Here is a 12,156-nt window from a genome sequence, read left to right on the forward strand (position 1 = left end):
AATGCGATGGCCCTGTTTCCCATCTGGCACAGAGGGCAGACAATGATGGCTGCGCATGCACAGAAGAAAGAGTCTTTAACTATAACCCAAGGCTGGCCATACACTGTTCAAAGCCAGATCAGCAGGGACCAACTGAACTTTAATCAGTGCGTGGCAGTTGCAAGGAACATGCTGGAAAACTTTTCCTGAACAGCAGCTGCAGATCAGCTGTAGTCACTGTCAGGTTATAGTGTCTCGTGGGGAAGGGGAGTTCGCCCATCCACGCCATTTATTTACATGTAGGAATCAGTTTGTTTTTTTGTTTAGCGCCCACTGGCTGAAAAAAAAGAAAACTAGCCAGCAGTGTATGGCCAGCATAAAGTAAAATTCCAGCTTTCCCCTAATTAGCCTTAAAACTGCCGCCTCAACACCAATGCTAACTAACCTGTGTAGGAAAAATGTATATGTCTGTTTTCAGGCTGCTCTGGTCTGGTCATGTGATCCAACTCCCCTGGTTCATCCAGTGCAGCTTCAGGGGAGAAGAGGGAGCGCCAACAATGGATGGGGCCTTGGAGCCTAAGGGGGTTGTGTCATCACTCCAGGCTAGCCTAATGCTGGCCATACACTATACGAAAAATGGTTCTAACCCAATTACGAAAAACGTACAGTCGGCCGTGAGAGAAAACGATAGTGCCATCATGTAATGACCGATAAATCATTCAGTGGACATAAATGAATTTGTTTTTGTTCAATTTTTTCACATATATCTAGTGCAAACAGTTTGGACGATAAACACATTAACCTTTCAATTTATCGCTCATTTGGCAGATAATTTCAAAACTTGTCCTTTGTTTTTCGGCTGAAAAAGGTCACAACCAATTACCAAATCGTTCCCATTAACTGGCCGAAAAATGAAAGAACTGTCCAAATGATCGAATTTCGGGTATTTTTTCATCTCTTTTTCATCTATTGTATGGCCAGCATTAGGAGGTTATGTCATCACTCCAGGCTTTACTAGCCGTTGTTGTGAGCTCACTCCTCTCCCCTGCAGCTGCTGCTGGCTGACACAGGGGAGTTCATGTGACTGGACCACAGCGGCCTGAATATAGGTAGGTATATACATCTTTCTTACACAGGTTGGTTAGCATAGGTGCTAGGAGAAAGTAGGGAACAGTTTTAACGCTAGTTAGGTGTAAGCGGAAATTCCACTTTAAGTTTATAGCCCCTCTGTTATCAGTTACATTTCTGAATGTGGGGAGGGGGAGGTTGAGTTTAATGAAAAATGCGGATTAAAAATTAAAAAAAAATCTAAATGACTTTTGAAATTACATCAACAAGTTAAAAGATTTATTTTAGTAATTGGGTTTTTTTTGTTTTTTAACTTTAGGACAGAGAATGAAGAGTCAGAGGCTCCATCATGGTTTGATATTGGTCGCTAGTAAATTACATAATTCTGAATTAAACATGAAATAACTCATTTGCTTGTTTCCTTTATAAAACGGTGATCATACAAATAAATGCAGTTATTGCTTTATTGCTGAACTTTTTTTTTTTTTTTTTTTCAGAATCCAAGCCTTGTGGTGTATATATAAAGTTGGAAGAGAGTATCAATGAGCACGCCTTCTTCTCTGTAATGAAGATCTGCAAACACAGAGCCATTTGTCATGGATATAATCCGTTTATCTACATATCTCACTTGGAAAGAGATCAAAGTGTATTTAGTATCTAGAACATGCCCTCTGAGACTCACAAAATGCTACTTTTCCGCCTAACTTCTTTCTCTTCCTTTTAGCCCTGTCACCCAGCAAAGTTTTTTTTAGTTGCCATGGAATACAACACAAAGGCCCTTTCAGGAAAAAAAACGCGATTATAAAAAGATAAGAAAAATAAACAAATACAGGTCTCCACATACAAAGGAACTTATAATGTTTAATGCCATGATAGGCATGGCATTTCCTATCCCTAAACAAAAAGTACAAAAAAAGATAAAAAGAAAAAAGAAAATCAGTATATAAATAGTTACTTCTACATTGGTTCACCAAACACTTGACTAGGGTATTAAAGAGGATTTGTCTCAATTCTGCTCTGACCATCACTCTTCTACCTTATAAATAACCACATGACCACAGATTGGAGTTAAATGGCCATAGCAGCCTTTTATTAACAAACTGTGTACATACCTGGTAAAAACCACGTTAAATCCAGTTTTTACTGAAGCCTCAAGGTCCTGGTAGGCATCAAAGAGGAAAGTACCTGCGTCCAACTTAACCACTTGCCGACTGCCGCACGACTATTTACGTCGGCAGTCAGCCCCTCACAGGCAGAGCGAAGTAGATCTACGTCGCTAGCCTGTAAGGGTGTGGGGAGCGAGTGCGCGCCGCCGGAGGCGCGCTCCCGCTCTGTCATGGACCCCCCCCGCGCGTGTGCCCGTCGGACCCGATGTCCGCCGGGCACTCGCGATCGTCCGTGACAGCGGGAGAAAGGCAGGCGGCTAGTGTAAACAAAGCTGCCTGTCAGTTCTCCTTATGTAAGAATGATGATCAAACGGTTCTACTATGTAGGACCATTGATCACTGTTGTTACACACACAGCCACAGCCAATCACAGTTAGAAGCACGCCCCTAGGACACACTTAACCCCTCCCTCTCCAATACAGTTAACTCCTTCACTGCCAGTGTCATTTTTACAGTAACAGTGCATATATATAGCACTGATTACTGTAGTAATGTCACTGGTAACCCCAAAAGTGTCAAAAATGTCAGTCAAGGGTCCGATCTGTCCGCCCCAATGTTGCAGTCCCGCAAAAAAAATTGCAGATCGCTGCCTTTACTCTTTAAAAAAAAACACAACAAAAATGATAAAAATCTTTCCTTTTGTTAGTAAACGCAATAACTTTTACGCAAACCAATCAAAATACGCTTTTTGCGATTTTTTTTACCAAACATATGGTAAAAAAAAAAATGGCCTAAAATGTTAAAAAATTTTGATTTTTACATTTTTTTGGGGGGGAATTTCATATAAAAAAATTTGAAAAATATTGTTATTTTTGCAAAATTTACGCTCTTTTTTTGTTTATAGCGCATGATTAAAAAATCGCACAGGTGATCAAATACCACCAAAAGAAAGCTCTGTTTGTGGGAAAAAAAGGACACCAAATTTGTTTAGGTACAGCGTCGCACGACCGCGCAATTGTCCGTTAAAGTCACGCAGTGCCGAATCGCAAAATAGGCCCTGGTCAGGAAGGGGGTAAAATCTTCCGGGGCTTAAGTGGTTAATTAGGCCTCCAGCCGCCACAGAACCGACTCGGAGACAACCAGTCACAGATACCAACATCCCAACTACTGGGAGCCGTACCTCAGACGGGTCCCTACCAAGTATAAGTTTGCACCATCTGGGAGCCGTACCTCAGATGGGTCCTTACCAAGTATAAGTTTGCACCATACTAACCTACCAGGACCTTGTACCCTGCTTACTGCAATGACAAAGAATCATCTGAAAAGAAAAAAGCCTCTTTAAAACAAAACCAAAACCAGGGCGGGGGACCGCAGAACCAAAATGCAGAAAAACAAGAAAAGGGGAGGGAGGGTGGAAAAATTTCACCAATGCAGCTTTCTTCAGACTGAAGACCTCCTAAGGCCCCTAGCCTGACCTCTTCCTGTAGCTCCACCCATTCCTGGCCAAGACATCAATTAAGTAAGTCCCACCACTTATATTTTCTATCGGACTGGGCTGAAAACACCTCCTTGACCCAAACCCTTTTAACCCCTGTCATGCCGGCCCTTCGTCTATGTCTCTTCTCTCCTTTACTCCGGGCCTCCCTTTCTCGTACAGTATATGGCAGACTGATCAACAATTTCCTACTACAACTCCTCCAGTTGGGGGTTCAGTAGCCATTGGGGGTTCAATGGCTACTGAACCCCCAACTGGAGGAGTTGTATAAACTGATATCAATCCTCAACGTTTTAAGCACTTTAAATAGCTAATTTAATCAGCTAAAGTGAATGTAAAATTAAACAATTAATGCGTGCTAATTTAAATATATTAGCTGGGTTCCTTTGTCCTATATTGAAATACAGAAAAAAACATATAATGGAGGCATTGTGTACTTTTATGGTACAGTAAGCACATCAAAGACAACTATGTTTAAAAATAAACAAAGTTTATTAAATACACCAATAAGAAAACACACATAGACTCAATGAGAGTCACAAATCTGAGAATAAATCATAACAAAAGAATGTACTAAAATAATGGATGATCATGGCATGACATACAGATTTTTCTTTAAATTTTTAACAACCACCTCAATGCTTCCCCTAACAAGGGAGGCCATTAAAGGAATGAGCCAGGAGCACTCAACATGTTTCACGGATATACCACTTCTTCAGGAGCATGGTAGAAGAGAGCTGTGTCATCTGTTGCAAAATATGAATTCGATGGTAAGATATCATAACAGACAAACAAAATAAAACTCACAAATTATTAAAGTCAACAGTTAACTTGGTGATAAAGTGAATGTAAGGTCCCTTTCACATATGTGGACCGTTTGTCCATTTTTCATCCATCAGTTGATGAATGAAAAATGGACATCAATGCAATGGAAAAATGGAAGTAAATGAATGATAATTAGAGTTGAGCGGACACTTGGATGACCGTGTTCGGTGGGTCCGGCCGAACTTGAAAAAAAAGTCAGCGTCCGTGACCCGGACTTTTTCCGAACTTGACCCGGACACCGAACCCCATTGAAGTCAATGGGGACCCGAACTTTCAGGCACTAAAATGGCTCTAAAAAACGAATGGAAAGGGCTAGAGTGCTGCAAATGGCAGCAAAATGTAGTTAAGAGCATGGCAGGTGCTCTGCAAACAAATGTGGATAGGGAAATAACTTAAAACAACAAAAAAAACAGAAAAATAAAACAATTTTCTTCATCTGTGAAGGACGAGGCCCATATGGAGTAGGAGGGAGGTTGAGGTGGCGGTGGGTGTGGCGGTGTAGGTGGAAGCGGCGGTGGAGCGGGACGAGGTAGCCAACACTGCTTTTTTTTAGTCATTTTAAATTAGGGTACACCCCAAAAGAATGAGAAAGATCAAAAATATAACAATGGCTGGGTAAGGCCGATATCCATCTCTATTCTGCACAAGGTACGGAAAAGTCCTGTGGGATCCATGCCTGGTTCATTTTAATGAATGTGAGCTTGTCCACATTGTCTCTGGACAGGCGGCTGCGCTTGTCTGTGATAACGCCCCCAGCCATGCTAAATACACGTTCAGATAATACACTGGCTGCAGGGCACGCCAGCACCTCCAAGGCATAAAGGGCAAGCTCAGGCCATGTGCCCAATTTGGAGACCCAGAAGTTGAAGGGGGCAGACCCGTCATTCACTACATGCAGGCGTGTGCACACATACTGCTCCACCATGTTGGTGAAATGCTGCCTCCTGCTAAGACGTTCCATATGAGCTGCTGGTGCTGCTGTTTGTTGTGGCGTGCTGACAAAGCTTTTCCACATTTCGGCCATGCTAACCCTGCCTTCTGAGGTGCTGGCAGTGCCCTGGTTGCATTGGCGACCTCTTCCTCCTCCTCCTCTGCCTTGGCCTTGTGCTTCCACTGTGGCCCCGCTGTCAGGTGGGAATGCCTGCAGCATTGCGTCTACCAGCGTACTCGCGCATCTTGCGATCACGCTCCAGTGAGTGAATTAAGGACGGTACGTTGCCCTTGTAACGGGGATCCAGCAGCGTGGCCACCCAGTAATCAGCACAAGTTAGAATGTGGGCAACTCGGCGGTCGTTGTGGAGACACTGCAGCATGTAATCGCTCATGTGTGCCAGGCTGCCCAGAGGGAGGTGTATCGTCTGTGTCCTCTGTATCCCCCCAGCCATGCACCAGTGATGGCCATGAGCTGGCCTGGGTGCCACCCTGCTGTGAACATGGTTCCATCTCCTCCTCCATCTCCTCCTCCTCATCCTCCAGAACTGTGCCCCTGCTGGACAATTGTGTACCTGGCGTTTGTGGGTGCAGGAACCCACCCTCGGAGCCACTTGTGAATGACTGCCCTGAAAGCCTTGGAAATGATCCCTCTTCCTCCTCCTCCTCCTGTGCCACATCCTCTTCCATCATCGCCCGAATCGTTTTTTCAAGGAGGCATAGAAGTGGGATAGTTAAGCTGACAACGGCGTCATCGGCGCTGGCCATGTTGGTGGAGTACTCAAAACAGCGCAACAAGGCACACAGGTCTCGCATGGAGGCCCAGTTATTGGTGGTGAAGTGGTGCTGTCCCGCATGCGACTCACGCGTGCATGCTGCAGCTGAAACTCCACTATGGCCTGCTGCTGCTTGCACAGTCTTTCCAGCATGTGCAAGGTGGAGTTCCACCTTGTGGGCACGTCACATATGAGGCGGTGAGCGGGAAGGCCGAAGTTACGCTGCAGCGTTGACAGGCGAGCAGCAGCAGGGTGAGAACGCCGAAAGTGCGCACAGACGGCCCACACATTCTGCAGCAGCTCTGACATATCGGGGTAATTTTTAAGGAACCTCTGCACCACCAAATTCAGCACATGTGCCAGGCAAGGGATGTGCGTCAAACCGGCTAGGCCCAGAGCTGCTATGAGATTTTGCCCGTTATCGCACACCACCAGGCCGGGCTTGAGGCTCGCTGGCAGCAACCACTCATAGGTCTGTTTCATGCTCCTCCACAACTCCTACGCGGTGTGTGGTTTTTCCCCCAAACAGGCAAGTTTTAAAACTGCCTGCTGTCGTTTACCCCTGGCTGTGCTGAAGTTGGTGGTGAAGGTGTTACACTGACCGGATGAGGAGACGGTAGAGGATGAGGAATCGGAGTAGGAGGAGTTAGGAACAGGAGGCAAACTGAAGCGCCCTGCAATCCTCGGTGGTGGAAGGACATGCGCCAAATTGCTATCCGCCTCAGGCCCAGCCGCCACTGCATTTACTCAGTGTGCCGTTAGGGAGATATAACGCCCCTGACCGTGCTTACTGGTCCACGTATCGGTAGTTAGGTGGACCTTGGCACAGATGGCGTTGCGCAGTGCACACCTGATTTTTTCCCCCACTTGGTTGTGCAGGGAAGGGATGGCTTGCCTGGAAAAGTAGTGGCGGCTGGGCACGACGTACTGTGGGACAGCCACTGACATAAGGCTTTTAAAACTGTGCGTCTCCACCAGACAGAATGACAGCATTTCAAAGGCCAAGAATTTTGAAATGCTGGCATTCAGGGCCAGGGATCGCGGGTGGGTAGGGGGGTACTTCCTCTTCCTCTGAAGTGTTTGGGAGATGGAAAGCTGAACGCTTCCACGGGACATTGTGGAGATGGTTGGTGACCCAGGTGGTGGTGTTGCTGACAGATCCTCTGTTTGTGGGGTGGCAGGTGCCCGGTATCACTACAGAGGTGGATGAAGAGGCCGAGACTGCAGCAGAAGAGGAAGCAGGAGGAGCCAGAGACCTTTCTTGGTTTTGAAGGTGTCTACTCCACTGCAGCTTGTGCTTTGCACTTAGATGCCTGATCATGCAGGTTGTGCTCAGGTTGAGAAGGTTTATGCCTCACTTCAGGCTCTGATTGCACAGCGTGCAAACCACTCGTGTCCTGTCATCAGCACATTGTCTGAAGAACTTCCACGCTAGAGAACTCCTTTGACCTGGCTTTGGTGTGCTCGGTCCCTTGCTGCGTTGGGCAGTAGCAGGCGTAGTGTCTAGGGCACGGGCGCTCCGCTTCTGCACCCTGCTCCCTCTTCTGCTGTGCTGGTGGCTCTGTGCGACCACCGCCTCTTCCTCCAAACTACTCAGGTCACCTGCATGACCTTCATTCCATGTGGGGTCGAGGACCTCATCGTCCTCCACATCATCTTCCACCCAGTCTTCACCCCTGCCCTCCTTGTCGGTCTCCACAATTCTGAGTCCCGCAGCAGTTGGCACCTGCGTTTTCGTCATCATCGGAGACGTGCTGCGATGGTCCTTCCATGTACTCATCTTGAGAAATAAGTGGTTGGGCATCGATGCACTCAATCTCTTCCACTTCTGGGGCAGGGCTAGGTGGATGGCCCTGGGAAACCCTGCTGACAGAGTCATCAAAAAGAAGAAGAGACTGCTGCATGACTTGGGGCTCAGACTGCTTGCCTGATTTGCAAGGGGGTGAGGTGAAAGACGGTTGGACATTGGCTGCAGGTGCCAACTCTGACCTTTCTGCAGTAGACTGGGTGGGAGACAATGTGAAGGAACTGGAGGCACTGTCAGCAACCCAATCTACTATCGCCTGTACTTGTTCTTGCCTCAACACTTGTAGAGGCGCATGATGCCCTACCAAATACTGCTGCAGGTTCTGTCGCCTACTCACACTTGAGGAAGGTGTTTCACTTGTGCGTGTAGCTGGCACAGACCGACCACATCCTCTCCTTGCAACAGGAGCTCTACCAGCAGCACCACGACCCAGGCCACGGCCCCTATTTGACGTTCTCCTCATATTTCTGTAATTTATGATCTTGCCCTAGAAAGGTGTTTATTGAACAAAACAACAACAGTATCCCACGGGTGTATCTCACAGTCAAATATGCAAACTATGCCGCAATTTAATTTTTTTTTACCCCAAAAGGGTGTTTATTAAATAGCGGAATAGAAAAACAGTATACAAATACAACGGGAGTGTATCTCACAGTCAAATATGCAAAGTATGCCGCAATTTAATTTTTTTCACCTCAAAAGGGTGTATATTGAATAGCGGAATAGAAAAAAGTATATAAAATGGTGTATCTCACACGTACAAACACAGACTAGGCCCCGATTACAATTTTTTGTACCCTAAAGGGAGGATGAGGATGAGGAAGAGGAGAAGGAGGACTTCGGAACAGGAGGCAAACTGAAGCGCCCTGCAATCCTCGGCGGTGGAAGGAGATGCGCCAAACAAATTTAAAAGGTGTATCTCACACGTACCAATACAGACTATGCCGCAATTAAATTTTTTTTCACCCCAAAAGGGTGTATATTGAATAGCGGAATAGAAAAAAGTATATAAAACGGTGTATCTCACACGTACAAACACAGACTAGGCCCCGATTACAATTTTTTGTACCCTAAAGGGAGGATGAGGATGAGGAAGAGGAGTAGGAGGACTTCGGAACAGGAGACAAACTGAAGCGCCCTGCAATCCTCGGAGGTGGAAGGAGATGCGCCAAACAAATTTAAAAGGTGTATCTCACACGTACCGATACAGACTATGCCGCAATTTAATTTTTTTCACCCCAAAAGGATGTATATTGAATAGCAGAATAGAAAAAAGTATATAAAATGGTGTATCTCACACGTACAAACACAGACTCCCCTTTAAATTTGTAATTTTTAAATAGCAGATTAGAACAGCACTGTGTGTAAAGGCTGTATGTCACAGTAACGTATGAATGAAAAAATGAATAATTATTTTTCACTTTAATTGGTGATTTTTCAATAGCAGATGTGAACACAGCAGTGTCTTATGTTTTATGTCACGGTCAGCAGCAGGCTATGAAGGGAAAAAAATTAAAAATTCCCCTTTAAATTTGTAATTTTTAAATAGCAGATTAGAACAGCACTGTGTAGTAAAATATAGCTGAATGCTGCACACAACAGACTGATAAAAATATTTTTTTTCACCCTCCTCCTCAGTGGGCTCAAGTGAGGGCAAAAAGATTGTTCACTGCACCACCCCCCACACAGCAAAATCGATGTAGATCGCTAACGGACGATGGTTCTGTCCTGTGTCTCCTAATCTCTCCCTGCCTACTCTCTCCAGCCTGTCCCTAAAATGCTTTTCTATCTTTCCCTGCCTATATTCCGACCTGTCCCTACATTCTTTTCAGCCACAATGTTTTTTTTCCTGTCTCTGTCCCTAATCAGCAGCAGCCAGCACCATTGTGTGTGCTCTCTCCCTACACTAGAACAGACTGACGCGCACCGCGCTGTGTCTCTAGCTTATAAAGACCTGGGTCACATGCTTCAGCTGGCCAATCACAGCCATGCCATTAGTAGGCATGGCCGTGATGGCTTCTATGGCACACCAGCTAAACGCTTTTGATTGGCTGTTGAAACCGCGCCATTAAAACCGCGGCATTACATACAAAACAGGAAATAAAATTACCGAACACGGATTTTAAACCCGAATATACAGTAAAGTTTTCGGGTCCGTGTCCGGGTAACAAAAATTCAAATATCCGGTATCCCGAATAATACAGTCCGTGTTCGCTCAACCCTAATGATAATTCATTTACATCCGTTTACATCCTCTTACGTCAACATTCGCTTTCTGGAACAGATGAAAGCCCTATTTTTCTTCCATTAAAAAAATGGATCAGATGAAAAACTGAGCCGTTTTTGTATAAAAAAAATGGCTCCAGGACTCAAGTGGTTAAGGACTCTAGCTGGCAGATGTAAAAAACTAATGTAAAAACTGATGAAAAGGAATAAAAAACTGATGACAAACTGATATAAATTTTTTATTTGAAAAAAAGTGACTGAACTGATGAAACGAACGCATGTGTGAAAGGGGCCTAAAAGCTATTTTTTAAAAAAAACAAACAGGTTTATATTTACCTGCCCTAAAAATCTTCTCGGACCCCCTGCCAGCACTCCTGGCTCCTCTTCTCTGTGTCACCATAGGAAGTAGCTAAAAAAATTGGAAAAATGCCTGGGCAGTTTTAATGAGGGAAAATAGGATAAAATGTAGACACAAAGCATAGACAGGTGGTTTCCTTCACAAATTAGGGGGCCACAGACTATGGAAGCAGTGAAGCACACAATTGGCCAGCGGCAAGACTACTTTAATAAAAGTTCATTCAGATGACCGATTAAAGAGGTTGTAAACTCTTGTTTTTTTCTTGTTTTTTCTTTTAATGAAAATAACAAACATGCCTATACTTACCTGCTCTGTGCAGTCGTTTTGCACAGAGCAGCCCTGATCCATTTCTTCTGAGGTGGCCTGCTGGCGCTCCAGGCCCCTCCTCTTTATCGGCTGAACCCAGGGAAAGCCTCTTGACGCAGACAGCAGAACTTGGCCCCGCCCCCTACTCCCATGTCACTGGATTTGGTTGACAGCAGTGGGATCCAATGTCTCCTGCTGCTATTAATCTATCCAATGAGAAGAGAGACAGCGGCTGGAGCTGCTGCACTTGTGCACATCACTGGATTGGATCAGGCTCAGGTAAGGAAAAGGGGGGTCTGTGGGGAGCTGCAACACAGAAGGTTTTTTTACCTTAATTTCAGGTGAAAAACCTTGAGGCTTTACAACCACTTTAAGTCCTTCCTCCATGCAGAGCTGCTGGCAGATGTGTGTGCATCCTCCTCAAAGCTACATGCAGGCAGCCCATAGAAGTGGATGCACACACAGCTCCGGCACAGACACAATTGCACGTTAAAGTTTGATATGCAGACAGGAGAGGGCAGAGGCGTACCAAGCCATTCCAATCCGAACGTAGATCTGTACCATCTGCCATTTCATTAAAATTACCTACAAAACTTCAGTAAATTTATTTTCTCGTTTTGGCTCACCATGCTGCCTTTTATGGCCTCTAGATCTCTTTGGAAGGGACACTGCTTATGAGGATAATCTCAAGTAGCCATTTGTGTTATGAACTGTCTTGCTGAAGTAGTGATATTCAGCTAGACCTTCTGTTGTCTCCCCGGAAGACGTCAACCTATGACGAAACTAGTCGGGTGGTACCAGACGCAACACAGCCACGCCCCCAACATTCGGTCCGAGTCTCCATTGTACCTGCGGGACGCCGCAGCCCTGTCTCTGTTGTATGCTGATACACGCTGTATGCTTTTTTATCCAGTAAGTGCAACTTTTAAATAAACAGTGTCATACTTTTTAAACGGTATTACGCTATGTGCCCCTTTCTTTTCTCCTTGGCCCACATATGGGCTATATTCTTATGAGAACTTCCCATCATACCATCATTGGAGCCTGGTGCCTTATACATGAGAAGTGTGTTCCTGATGAATCTTTTGCCTATGATATCTGCCTGTCTGTGGTTGCCTATATGCCTGAAGACCTTAAGGGTCTGGTAAGCAGTTCACCATATAATTATTCACGGGTGATACACAAGGATCGTTTCATTGGATTCTATTGGGACTATTTTGCAATTTTCCTCATTTCTTTTTGAGCATATTTTTTCCACCCTTTCTTTGGTTTATTTACAA

The sequence above is a fragment of the Pelophylax lessonae genome, assembly GCF_965119305.1.
Source record: "Pelophylax lessonae genome assembly, chromosome: 2".
NCBI lineage: Eukaryota > Metazoa > Chordata > Amphibia > Anura > Ranidae > Pelophylax > Pelophylax lessonae.